The 13,905-nt window shown below is 25.3% G+C and overlaps 1 protein-coding gene across 3 annotated transcripts in view; it reads left to right on the top strand.

Annotated features, from left to right (window-relative positions):
• Positions 1-13,905, top strand: part of kug (FAT atypical cadherin kugelei) — a 164,230-nt gene that overhangs the window by 21,135 nt on the left and 129,190 nt on the right. For all 3 annotated transcript variants that reach the window (XM_015522229.2, XM_015522223.2, XM_015522208.2), the window contains exon 2: positions 9,320-9,361. The gene's annotated coding sequence lies outside the window, so the exon portion shown is untranslated. The remainder of the gene's footprint in view (positions 1-9,319; positions 9,362-13,905) is intronic.

The following is a 13,905-nucleotide window of genomic DNA, read 5'->3' as shown; positions in this document are numbered from 1 at the left end:
CCGTGTTAACAACGAAATTGATTCGGTTTGAAAATAAATGAAATATGTATCATTTCAATTATTTAAAAATTATATTGTTTTTATCAATTTTTTATGTTAGCTGATGGTTAAAATTTTAATGAAAAATGAATAATTTTTATTAGACTTATAAGAAAATACCTAAACATTTATTAATAGCCTAAAAGTTTCTTTCTTTTAATTATCAAGAAATTCCATTTTTATATTTAAAAAAAATATAACATTTTAAAATTAATTAATATAGTTGTGTGATTGGTCATACTCAATTTTATCTACACATTTCTGATCTCCTTTTAATCCTTTTTATGATAAACAAGTATACAATATTCATTGATTAAAATTATATTTACTATAATCAAATCTACTATTTATGTAAAGGTGCTCAAAAAATTGTTTGGAGTTTGATTCCCAGATTGATTATCATTTAACAAATGTTGTTTTTTTTATCAAAATAGTAATAATACAAAAAGAATAGAGAAAACATTTTAATCATAACGTTTGTATATTTAAATATACATCCATATAAAGTTTAAAGTTTAAAGATGCAGACTAAAAGTTTACACAGATTTTCGGTTGGTGCTGATATTTAGATTCATTAACGAAACACCCCATGGAATGAATCTTTATAATTTTATTTTTTATCTATCTTAGCTTTAAAAGTTTAAATTAAATATTATAACTTAAAATGTACTGTTCTGAATTCGTATGAGCCACTCATATAAAACCATATTCTTGTGCATCTTAAAATATTTTTATATGGACTGTGTAATTTTCTAGTAATATTTGTTGCGAATAAAAAATACATCGTTGTAAAACTAATAATCTATCCTCATTCTTTTATAAAATCATGGAAAATAATGGTTTCTTGTTCTAAATATACATTTAAAAATGCTTCATTACTTTATGCTAACTGATGCTAAAATAAAAACGTGCTTTTACTATTTTTCTGTTTAAAAATTAACCTATATTTTACCATATTATATATTATAGTTTAATATCAGTTTTTTTAAACTAGAACGGTATATTTAATTTTATGGATATCTATTTATAATAGTACCTACCTATATATAAATATATATGTAGTGCATTAGTGAATATGTATATGGTATATCCATCGGTCACCAATTCTCGTAAATTTTACCAATTTTTCCGTAATTCGCGATAGTGGTAGTGGGTGAACTACTATTTTTCAACATTACCGACAGCTTTTAATCAAACTGGAACCCTTTCAAAGGACCTTTCCGACGTGTGAATAATGGTAGGCAATTAGTTCTCTCTTTCTCCGTCCACTTTTTTTCTGTACTCGTGTGCAACCGATATAGACAAATGTGGAATAATAAACGTCGGGTCGTCTGTCCGGCGATTTTTCTACTAGAGCACAACCGGCTTCGTTGCGCGTATCCGGTGAAGTTCGGTGACATCGACATCGCCGGCAAAGAAAAATCGCATCAATTGTAAATCCAATCCAATCTCACGCCAGCAAAAATAATGTTTGATTATATATGTCGGTCTCGTTGGTGGAGAATATACCTCAAATCAACCACATACTTTAAAACACTCAAAAACTATCAATTTTTATGTCTATATAGGTGGGTACGAAATAAAGTGCAGGATGATGATGTGTCGCTTTAAGTTCTATCATATTTTGCCCTATTTCTTATTTTTTTTTTTTTTTTTGTTATGTTTATGGCTTATTTAAGAAAAAAATGATCTTGTTCTCTTAATTTTAGTTAGCGCTAATACTTCTCTAAATTTAATAATTTAATATATATTTATACCAGTTTACCAATATATATAATATATATATGTAGTTGTTAGGTACGTAAGTAGGATTGATTAGTTTCATTTTATAAACTGCATGATTTTGGAAAACATTTTACTTAGACTAAAATCATAAAATAAAAATTGGAAATTTAATTTGATTAAAAAAGATTCCTTTTATACTGTGTTTTTATAAATTATTTTAGTGTTTAATTAGTCTTTTATTTTAGTAATAGGTTACTAAAATAGGTTACCTAACCTACCTAATGAATATTTTTTATTATTATTAAATACATGAATATTAATAATTGTTCAGGTATTTTTAATTTTTAACTTGAATTATGTTTATGAATTTTGAATATGTCACTTATATAATATTGACCTATTGACCAAGGCATATTCTTGTTATTGCGTAACATTTTGAGAAATTAAGGCTAGTATAAGATCGATAAAATTGTACGTTTATAAATGTAAAATAAATTTGAATTATTAATTACCTACCATTATTTTTCTTACCATTCATTGATCTATATTGAGTATTTGGTTTATTACCTATGAAAAATAATTTTAGGTAAATCCTCATAATTTTGACTATGAGTATATTACTTCAATATATTATGTGTAATTTCAATTTTCAATAAAATTTCTTAAAGGTGCCATTTTCTGTCACTACTTTTATTACGCGTGAGTGTAATCCAAAAGTATACTAGATTAATGTTGTATGTTTCATCAAATCAAATGATTGAATTAGTAAGAATTGTTTGTCAAAAACCTTTCATTTAAATGCCAAGTTGTTTAAATAATTTGTTTAGTGTTCCAAATTTATATTCCTATTTGATTTTAGATGTTTAGCTAATTTTCTAGATTTCATTCACTTTGCCTCAACTAGTAATTTTTTAAATATATATTAAGTAAGTACTATATTAGTGATAATGTTAAAAAATAATCTATTTGAAAGTACGTAATAATATCTGTGATGGGTAGGTACTTAAAAATACATTTATTTAAACTAAACTTTTTCGATTTCCCTAGAATATAATTTGAGTATAAAACTGTCAGATTTTACTAATGATTTTGTTTTGTAGTACCCTGCAGAAGATTATATTATATTTATTAATAATTTGTATTAAACGTGTGTATATCAACTAAATAATAAACTGTTATAGTCAGTTACCTTAAATAAAATTACCTATGGTTTTTGAAAACAATTTTACACCTACTACGAATTTTTCATCACTTTTCCCTGAATGTAGGCAAAAGATTTCTGGGTCATAAATTTAAATGGGTTTATATACTAAAATTAAGCGCCGTTTTCGCTTCCGGCCTTAAGGCGTTGAGTTCCTCACTTCCCCTTTATTTTCGTTATTCTCCCGGGTTCTTCTTATCAGATTTTAACTTTTGCCGTCAATAGGCGTTCCCCTTCTTAATGCTCGTACAGGAAATTCACGCCTTTCCTTCGATCGTGATTTGGAAACAACCCTATGTTATTAATTACTGGCCAATATTAAGCACATTGTATGTCTGTAAACAACCAATTATTTATTTGCGTGGCTCCAGAAAATATCCTCTTGACATTTCTGTCGAATTTTAGGTTTAGAAATTTGCGTGACAACATCGATTCATACATACCATTAAGCGCCTTGATTAAAAATAGCACAAATGTTACACAAGCCGTATCATTAAATCTATATGATTCTGTAATAGTCGAGCTGTCATAGTTGTATACTAATAGCTAATAAAAAAAATAAAAAAAAAAAAAAAAAAAAAAAATCTATATGATATTTGACTGTCACAAAATGAACACTCATGAACACGTTTTGCACTAATTTTAGAATTTTTGTTAGCTTTCAATTTTTTTTTAGCGTATCACGCTTTTATCATAATATTAAGTTGCAAACTTAAATGAAAAACCATAAATTCAATCATTGATGTAACATAGCAGTTAAAATTTACCTTGTCTACTGTTCAGTTCAGTCTATTTACTCAAGTTCCTTGAGCAGTCCAATTAGTTAGGTAATAAAAATATAAATGTTTTCAACTTCTGTGGAAATAGAAAGAAGGTCCAACTTAACGAATCGTTTTTCACTTGAAGTGAAACTTCTACATGGTAAACATACCTGCGAACAAATACTTGGTTTAAGTTGAACCAAGTTCTTGTTAATTTTATCTTCTTGATATACGGATGTTTATCTTTTGTTTTATTTTGCCTTCAATGAATTAGATTACACATGTACTTGATGCACATTTAAAATACAATATATATATATATTATTATTATTATATATTATATATATATATATATATATATATTATTATATATTATATATATATATATATATATATATATATGTGTGTGTGTGTGTTTTTACTTACAATATTAGTTTAATAGATTAGATGCGCGAATAGTTTTATACTTAGATCATATACTATGGATGTAGCCACTCGGTATATGCTTGTGTATTAGATTTGAAGCCAAAATGACTGAAAACGCTAGAGCCTTGGTTATTACTGCGCATACGTAAATGACTGATAATAGTATAGTATATGATATTATGATCATATTATTTTTTGTGATAATTTATTAACCAATCAGAATTGCGCGCATGCGCACAAACAGTCAGGGCTCTGGGTTATTCTGGCTTCAAGAATTAGCCCGATGGCTTCATCCATTGTATATGATTTAAGGTTTTATAACTATATATCAAACTATTGTTAATTAAATTGTAAATTTTTTTTTATTAGAATTAATATTATATACCTATAAAAATGCATATATAATATATCCAGGAATAAGCGAAATCCTTTAAAATGAATTTCCTAATATTAAATTATTGATACTTCACTATGTTAAAGAATGTTTCAAAACTTTTTTAGTAGGTATACAGTTAAATATTGTTGATGTAATTATCAATTTATGTATATGGTCGAAGTATAAAATAATCAAAAAATTAAATATGTGCTCAATTTATACAATATAAAATAATTATAAATTTCCAATTCTTATTGTGTATACATTTTATTATATTTTATAGATAGTTTATTAGATGTGTAGGTATAACTTAACTTTTTACATAAATGTATAAATGTAGTCATATGCGAACAAATAATACATAAACTAGTTGTCTTTGAAAAGTACATTTTTTCAAAAGTTAAGTCAAATAATTAGTTTCTTGTCGTTTTGTCAGATCATGTACCTATAAGCCCCGAAGAAGAAGCATATACCTATGCGTTCTACAGGTGCCAAAAAACACAAACTTGAAATATAGTGTATGAATAAATTTTTAATGATAAGATAATATTATTAAGCCTTTATAACGAATTATTTTTGTCATTGAATCTGAAACTTTGTTAATGGAAAAATAATAAAAATATTTTAATCAATGATATTATCTATATCTTAATTGTTACTTTCATATTATAACCGTGCATGCACTCAACAATGTTAAATAAACCTACAAGTAATAACTAATATACCGCTCAGAATAAAATATAATAATTAGAAATAACAATTGTTGCTTTCGTTCATAACTGATAAACTTTACAAATAATAATGAAAATAAATAAAACGATAGGTATTCTAAGTTTTTTTAAAAAAATGTAATCAAGTTATCATTATTTTTGAAATACTCATCGATTCATAGCTTAAAAATGTGTTGCGATACAAGATAATGTATATCTTTACTGAACCATCCCTTTTGTGTAATACATCTATATTCATAGTAATAGGTAAATTAATTAATATTTGTTCTGTATACATATTATAGTCTTAATTTTTTTTTTAAAGTTACCTTTTAAAGTTTAACAGTATAAAGTTAGATAAAATAATTTGTGCTTCATGATCGTCCAAATTTTAAATATTTAATAATGTTTTTATTTAAATTGTGTTCATAATCCAATGTACAATGTTAGATAATTGTTTGGGGAATCCGTTTCTATCTATAGGTATATACTATTGTTCTTCCGATCACATCGTTGTCTAAGTCTAACTACTGGCAGATACCTAGGTAATTTAGGTACCTACTAAGTACTAATAGAGAAAAGTTGCGGGCGTCGGCCTTTTAAAGCATTTTTAACCAAATTAGTAAATTGGAAATATCCCTCCCTCGTGTCTTATAAATGTTGAAGGTCATGTATATTTTTGAGCATTTAGATTGTGAGTTGAGAAAATATGGTAAAACTATTGATTTTACGGCTGCTATTTTCTTATACATATCTTTTGTCAATGGTTATAAGTTATAACTATGACTTTTAACACATAACGATGACTGATGAGATACCATAATAATATAATACAATATTACTCAAGTTTTTTTCTTTCACTGTTTTATTGTACGAAATATTTTTATTTTACAGAATCTGTGAAATAAATGTATTGCTGTGTATAATTTCGAGATGATATGTTGATATTATATTTTAAACTCTGGTATGAGATTCATTAAACATAAAATAATATTCAAAACCAAATTACTTATTCATTTTTAATTTAATTGTTGGTGTTCAATGAAATATTTAGGTAATAAACTATGCTTATATAGTGACTATATAATTAATGCATCAGTTTCAACAGTTTCTGACATATTATTAGTATTTATGTCCCAAATGATTACCAAAAGGTACCAGTCACTTCCATAATATCAGGTAACCAAAATAATTATACATGTAGTTTAACAACTTTTTTTTCGCAAAGATAACAAAAGAAAACATTTTAATGGTAATCTGGGCATGAATTTTTTGATTTTTCACCAAATCAATTAATTTTGGTAAGTTATTTCGTCCAGTAGGGAGTTTACCAATTGCGCTTAAAATGACATTTTAATATACCAATTGCGCTCTATTTTTTTTGGGTCGATATACCAACTTTTGTGCTCTGTCTTTTTTGGGTCGATAGACCAATTGCGCTCAGTTGTTTTCAGGGTTTATAAATTATAATATTATTCTACATTACACTTATAGTATATAAAAATATGTATTATAAATAGATTTTTTCAGTCAATACAAAAAAATTATACAATGAACGTCAATATTAATAGTATTTGTACAATATAAATTTATACCAAATCATACACATAGATACACGTCAATAATAAATAATTAATATACATAAAAATATAATTACAATTTATGTTTAATGATGATGAAAACTTGTTATAAGTACAAGTAATCTATTTCTCAAATTCATACTTTATAATAATATGTTCGTTAATAATAATAAATAAAATATTTAATATTTCGCCCTACGTCGAGTCGGGTAGGTACTATTATCAGCTTGTAGCTTGTCGTATTTTCCCGTAATTTCGTACACGTTTTGCTTTAAATTAAGTATATTTGAATGTATATTAGTTAGCTATATTTAATTGTGTATATACATATGTAACTTTTTCCGCCGTGTAGTAACATATGTCCATGTAAAAATAAGGAACCTAAAATTTAAGCGGCGCAATTGGTATACTGACCTAAAATACAAATATTTTTTTAGGCGCAACTGGTCCATGCCCGTCCAGTATTCATCTTATTTAAATGATTTCCTTCAACTTTCCTATGAGATTACTTTAAAATATTTTATAAAGTTATTGACCTAAAAGATTTTTCGTGGCAGTATTTAAAAAAAAACAATCAAGTACGGGTTTCATTGATGTGAGAAATCATCTTGTTTGCTATGAATTATTTAGATGAAATATTATTATTTAATTTTGAACTTATTATCGTACCTATTGGTATAATGTATATTATTTTTCATTGGTATAATATGTATATTGTGCCATAATCTATTATCGTGTTCCAAAATGCAATATTGTTATATTACTATTAAAGTCAGTTTATGTTTCTACATAATATATTGGTTATTTTAATAAATAGAACTTGCTTGTAAAGTGCATATACTATCATAAATGTTACTGACAAAGTAAACTTTACTATAACTTGATGTCAGAGATGATTCGAGGAATTATAGTAACCAACATTTACCTACTTACTTACCTATGTCATAATGTATTAATATTATATCTTGTAATTTATCTACAAAAGATACGTTAGTAATAACCTTATCAGTGAAACATCTTAAATAAGTATGTTCTCAAAATTGTTTTAAAATGGTAATTCAAAAGTGAATTCAAAAGATATTGCCAAATTATAAATTATCTAATTAATATTTAATGATGCATTTTTAGTTTTTAAATTACGGTAAATAATATAATTGTATAGTTTTAACTTTTTTTTTTATAAGTTTATTAAGGTTTCCACAACACAGGTTTTTAGCCTAAAAGTTAAACAAGAAAAAGAATATTATATAAATTACATTTTAGTATGAATTTGACTACATTATTATTGTTTACAATGGATAGACTGAGTTTTCATTCGCATTAACTTTTATATATATACATATAAATGTAAATGTTTGAAAAAAATGTAAGATATAGGATAAGCAACTAAAGCGAGTGGCGAGTCTTTTTTTGAGGGAATCTTGACGTATTTAATAGCATTGATGTAATAATTATTAGTGTGTTGCAAAAACGATTTCTTCTGGAATTTGATTTAACAAAAATGGTCGACATTTCTTTTAAAATGAATTCTCTTTTGAATTTCGTTAAGTTTATTTTGATTCCCAACAATATTGATTATTCAAAACCGACCTGTTCAATTCCTATTATAAAAATTCCATTGTTTAGGATGGTGTTTGCATTTATTAAATTTTTTACTGTTTTAAAAACGTTATCCGATAACAAAAAATCAACTTTAAAATGCTAGACGTATGCACTATGCATAGGTACATAGAAATTTCTGAAAATAGGGTCATGGTGACAATTATTTTTACATTAACTCCCCCTAACCTGGATCTAGGTTATCTAGTTATTCACAGATAAAATGACGGCAGACGGGGAAGTACGGTGTGATAATATTAATAGTACAATCTCAATAACCGTAATCTTAGTATATTTTAATAGTACCGTATTTATAATATTGTTGTAGGATGAGACTCCTCTTGGTCTAATGAATACTATTTTTTTTTCAAAATCACATTATTGTGACTTAACTTATTTTACATAATAATGTTATAGAATACCATGTATTAATGTTTTCCTGCAAATATTGGACTAATATTTAAAGTATTTGATTTTACATTATCAACTGAATACAACTAATACTATGATTAAATTATCATAGAGTTAACTAATTATTATTAATTTATAAAATATAAATACATTGTTTAATTCAATTTAATGAAAAATAATTGTTTCATATTCGAATTTATATTTCATGGTTTTGCTTGATAGAGTATAGTAAAAAAAAATATTCAACATTATTAGACCTTTGTATTATTTTAATTTTTAGAATGTGTGTGACCTATATGTTGGCAGAGTTTAGCTCAACAACATATAGTATACAACGTTTATATGATATTTTTTTTTATAATGATTGTACAATATGTAAATAATGTAAAATATGATAATTAAACTTCACAATATGTTTTTTTTATGTATCATTAACTTTATTTTTTAATTGCTTTAAATAAATCTATAAATTATATTATATTTTGTTGCAGGATCATGTAAAGAAGCTAGATTCCAGCTCGCCAGTTAAAAAGGTATGTTTTATATTATATATTATTTATACTTGGTTTTTTTTATTATTATTCTCATAAAATTGTGAGTGTCACTTTTCTAAATGATTTTAATATATATAATAGGGTCAACGAATTTTAATTTTGTTTTTATTTTCAATTCTATGCATAATATTTTCGTATAATTGTTATATGACTTTTTTACGAGTTTTATTATTTTGGTAAGGGACAAATATTTCAAACTCCTCAAAACTGAACAAATTTTTGTACATTATTAGATCAAAATAATATCGAATGTATATTTTTTAAACTCTCTTTGTATTAATATAATATAATAAATTCATGTGATAATGTTTGTATTATATGATGATAAAACGTGATTATGAAGTAAATTAAATTAAATTAATCATTTTAGGTACGTTTGTTCTTTTATAATATCCATATTGAATGAACAAATTACTTTTATAAGATTATTTAGTTCATAAATTTATCTTATGTAATATTTAGTTATTTACCTGCCTATTTTAATGTCTATATGCTTCATGCATACAGGGTGATTCTTTTATCAAACAACACTCATTATTTAAAAAAGTATTGACTTTTTTCTAATTTTTTTTTTTTTCAAAATTGTAGGTTTACACTCTTCTCTGAATTGTTTATTTTTTTTTATATTTTTCACCCTTATATTTATTAGATAAACCACTATTAATTTTTGATTTTCAAATGGTAACCTATACTTAAAATTTCATAAATTAATAAAGCTATTTTTTTCATTAATTATTACATTAAAATGTCGAATTTAGCGCTAGTAGTTAATGAGTTATAGGTATTTAAAGTTTAGATTGGCAGAGTGGAGTGGTACGGGGGTCAAAATTTTTAGAAAAATAATCTGCTTTGGAATATGAAATTAAAAAACTATGTTGCAATTCAAAAAAGTAAAAAACTTAAAAAACGATAAGGATAAAAAATATTTAAAAATATACTTTTTTAATAAAAGCATTGTTTTTTAACAACTTTAAACTATGTAAACAAATATTTTGAAAAAAGTCAATACATTTTTAAATAATGAGTGTTTAATAAAAGAATCACCTGTATATCGGTATCGTTTTATATAAATTTATTCCTATAATATATTTATGTCAGTCATGGAATTACCACAAGATATCAGTAATGTTTATTCTTAAGACTTCGAGTAATTAAAAACATTTTCTCCGACTACATTATAAATGTTCAATGGTTAATTGATGAATTCATTTATTGTAGTGTAATGACTAAAAAATATTTTAATAAAAAGTATATAATACGCCGTATTAATACTTTGGCTAAATTTTAAAGGAATTGTTTGTTATTTTTGTTGTTTAATTCAAATGCACCTGTAGAAAATATCGCTGTAACCAAAAAAATATTTATATATATATTATAATATATATATACCTACATTTAATAATTAATTAAAATGGTGACTAGTGCAGCATTTTAGTTTGTTAGATAGACAGGAATTATATATTTCGAGTAATATTAATAAATCATTTTTGTACCATTAAATTGTTTTCAATAGCGTCGGTTAATAATATTATACTTTAGGGAGTGCCTTTATTAAATCCTTGTTAGTAGGTAGGTATACCCAATCAGTTGCTTTTCGTTGTATATGAGTGATAAAAAGGTCTAGAAAAATCAACGACCTTATACCTTATATTATGAGAAAAATAGATTTAATAAACACTATTCATTTTTTTTTAAGAAATATGTATGTAAAGAACTAAAAAATGTGGTTATATATTGTGCTGAATCTAATCTTCAATGTGCATCACCTGTCGAAATATGTCATAAAATAATCATATTGATATTAATTTATCATTTTCAACAAACTGTTATAAATTATCACTGTTAAATATGTATTTATATTTAAACCGAAATTTAAAATAATAAAATAATAAATGCAATCGACAAAATAAAAATAACAATAAATGTTGGTTGTAAGTAAATTATATTTAATTAGAATTGTATTTCAGTTTATAATGTAAGTATCGATGTAATGTAAAATTAGAATCACATTTATATCCAGTATAGATTTATCATTCATATATTCAAATAATGAAATCATAAAATGGTCAATTTTTGCTGCTGACCAATATTCTCTCGAATTAGGAAAATAATTCCAACGACAATTTTATTATTTATAAAAATTAAGTTTTTCGTATTCTTGATGAAAACGGAAGGACTTGTAAAGTCATGATATTATAGGCTTAAACCCAGGCTTATTATCTACGGGTCTTTGCCAAAAACACCACGTGAAAATTATACATTTTCTGCATTTAAATGTTACGGAACTTGAGACAAGCCGTATGTTTATGTCGAGGTTTATGTTGATATGATTTTCATATAAATATATTATGTCCATAATGGATATAGTTTACGTATATAGCTAGGTATTGGTGTATTAGTGATTCTATAGTATTATATGGTGTAAAATGTTATGTATCAAACTTTTATCTGTCTAAATATTTTTGTTTACATAAAAAAGCGTTTCATTATTATTTATGAATATATGTTAATAATATGTTCATAAATAATTTTCGGTTCGGTAATTCGTTATCTAAAAGTTTAAATATAACTGTCATTTATTGGAATAGCACAGTACCCATATAAAATGAATGACTAAAATGAATGCCCATTTTAAATGGCATATATAACTGTAGAAAAGTTTATATTATGAAAAATTGACACATCGTCAAAAAAAAAAACGTATACTGTGCGTATTTTTATCTCGACTTTCCGTGTATGCACAATATAACACAATCGTTTTCTTTCGAGTATTTATATTTTTCATTGTTGTCACGAATAAAATGTTTGCTTTGTATTTTATTCCTAAATATTTTTTCTTGTAAACAACTCAAATTCATTTAAAACATCATTCAATCTATCCACACATTTTTAAAACTACTTCGAATTTTTTGAAACAATAATACCTACATTTTATTGTAAGTATAAATATTGCATTTATTTCGTTTTGGTTAGATTATTGTTAGATCAAATAATAATATTCATTTTACTCTCAGTTAATTGAAACGCTAAATAATAAAATTAATTTATATTCATTTAATAATTACAATTACTGTGTGTATATATGTCGTTGTGTTGACTTGCTCAAGTACTTTTTACTATTCTAATAAAACGATTGATTTGGTTAAACATAAACTAGCTATTTATACAATGTCTATGTTGGAATAATTAAACCTAACTAAACTTAATGGTAATATTCAGCCGATGTCGCTTGGTGTCCTTGCGACGAATACACTTCGATGGGAAAATCGATTTATGTTTTGCTTGAAAACGTCTTCACTGGCACAATGGCATATATCATTGTAAACAGCAATAGAGGCTTGTGAATTATTATTGTATCTTCGGATGCGCGTGTGTCAGTGTGAATAATCCTATTATTTAATGTACGTTATAAGTGTGTTTGTTATAGATGATAATATGATGCAGTGAGAATGCGGCAAAAGCCTTAGCCCCCAAGTACGCAACATGCTCGCACTTGCTTATATAGTCAACGTAACCCGTATATGAGGTTTTTTGACGTCTAGCCAAATGGGACGTAAAGGATGTTTGGATGTTTTTTCCCTTTGCCTATGACCTCGCTCTTACTCTCTCACTCTTTCTCTCTCGACCCCTTTCCACTCTGTTCGAATTTCATATGTCGACGTGAAATTATTCGCTTTAAATTGTGTTCATGTGTGAAAGGGTTGACCCAGAATCGACCTTGTTTTGCGCCCATTTTGGCAGTATTTCGAGTACATTTATTTCTCTACTTTCAATATATATATACTCGTATACGCAAACTATAAACGATCATGCAATATGTCTAACCGTTTTCAAGCAGTATATGTATGAACATTACATTTCTGAGGTAATTTCTGTTAGTTTTGTGGTCCCACTGGGAGACCATTAATACTTTATATATACAGATTACATTTTACATAATATTTATATTTATATATATTTTGTTATTTTTACTATATTTTAATGATGTTTACATTGTAATAATGTGTTCTAAAATTTTACTTCTGGTAGGTGCATGCTTAATCATTTGTTTAAATTGTATATAATTTTATAAATGCAGTGTAGTTACACAGAATTTCTTCTTTTTTTTATTAGCAAATCAGTTTATATCAAAGTTAATTATAGATATAACATTTAACAAGTCCTTTGTTGCAAGTAGAGGTTGTCTGTTTTTTTTTTATATAATTCTATTTATATATTTCATTCATTTTTACTTTGCATTAAATTACAATTTTGTATAAAATTCTACGAGTAAAATACATTGAATTAATATCTTTGATTTTAAATTTCCGTTTAATTTATGCCTTTACTGTTATAAAAACATCGTTTTCAAAGCTATAGGATTTTGAAGAAATTACAATATCTCGTATATTTTTTTCGTCATAGGTACTTCTTTTAACTTCTTTATAAAATACTTTATACCAAATTGATTCAAATTGATTTTATTATATTTGTTGCTTTGGAAACAATGTAGATCATTAAATTTTTGAGTTATTCTATTAAAA

Source organism: Diuraphis noxia, unplaced genomic scaffold (assembly GCF_037042655.1).
Source record: "Diuraphis noxia isolate RWA-SAM2 unplaced genomic scaffold, SU_Dnox_SAM2 contig0004, whole genome shotgun sequence".
NCBI classification, from domain to species: domain Eukaryota; kingdom Metazoa; phylum Arthropoda; class Insecta; order Hemiptera; family Aphididae; genus Diuraphis; species Diuraphis noxia.
This window is presented reverse-complemented; position numbering and strand designations above follow the sequence as displayed.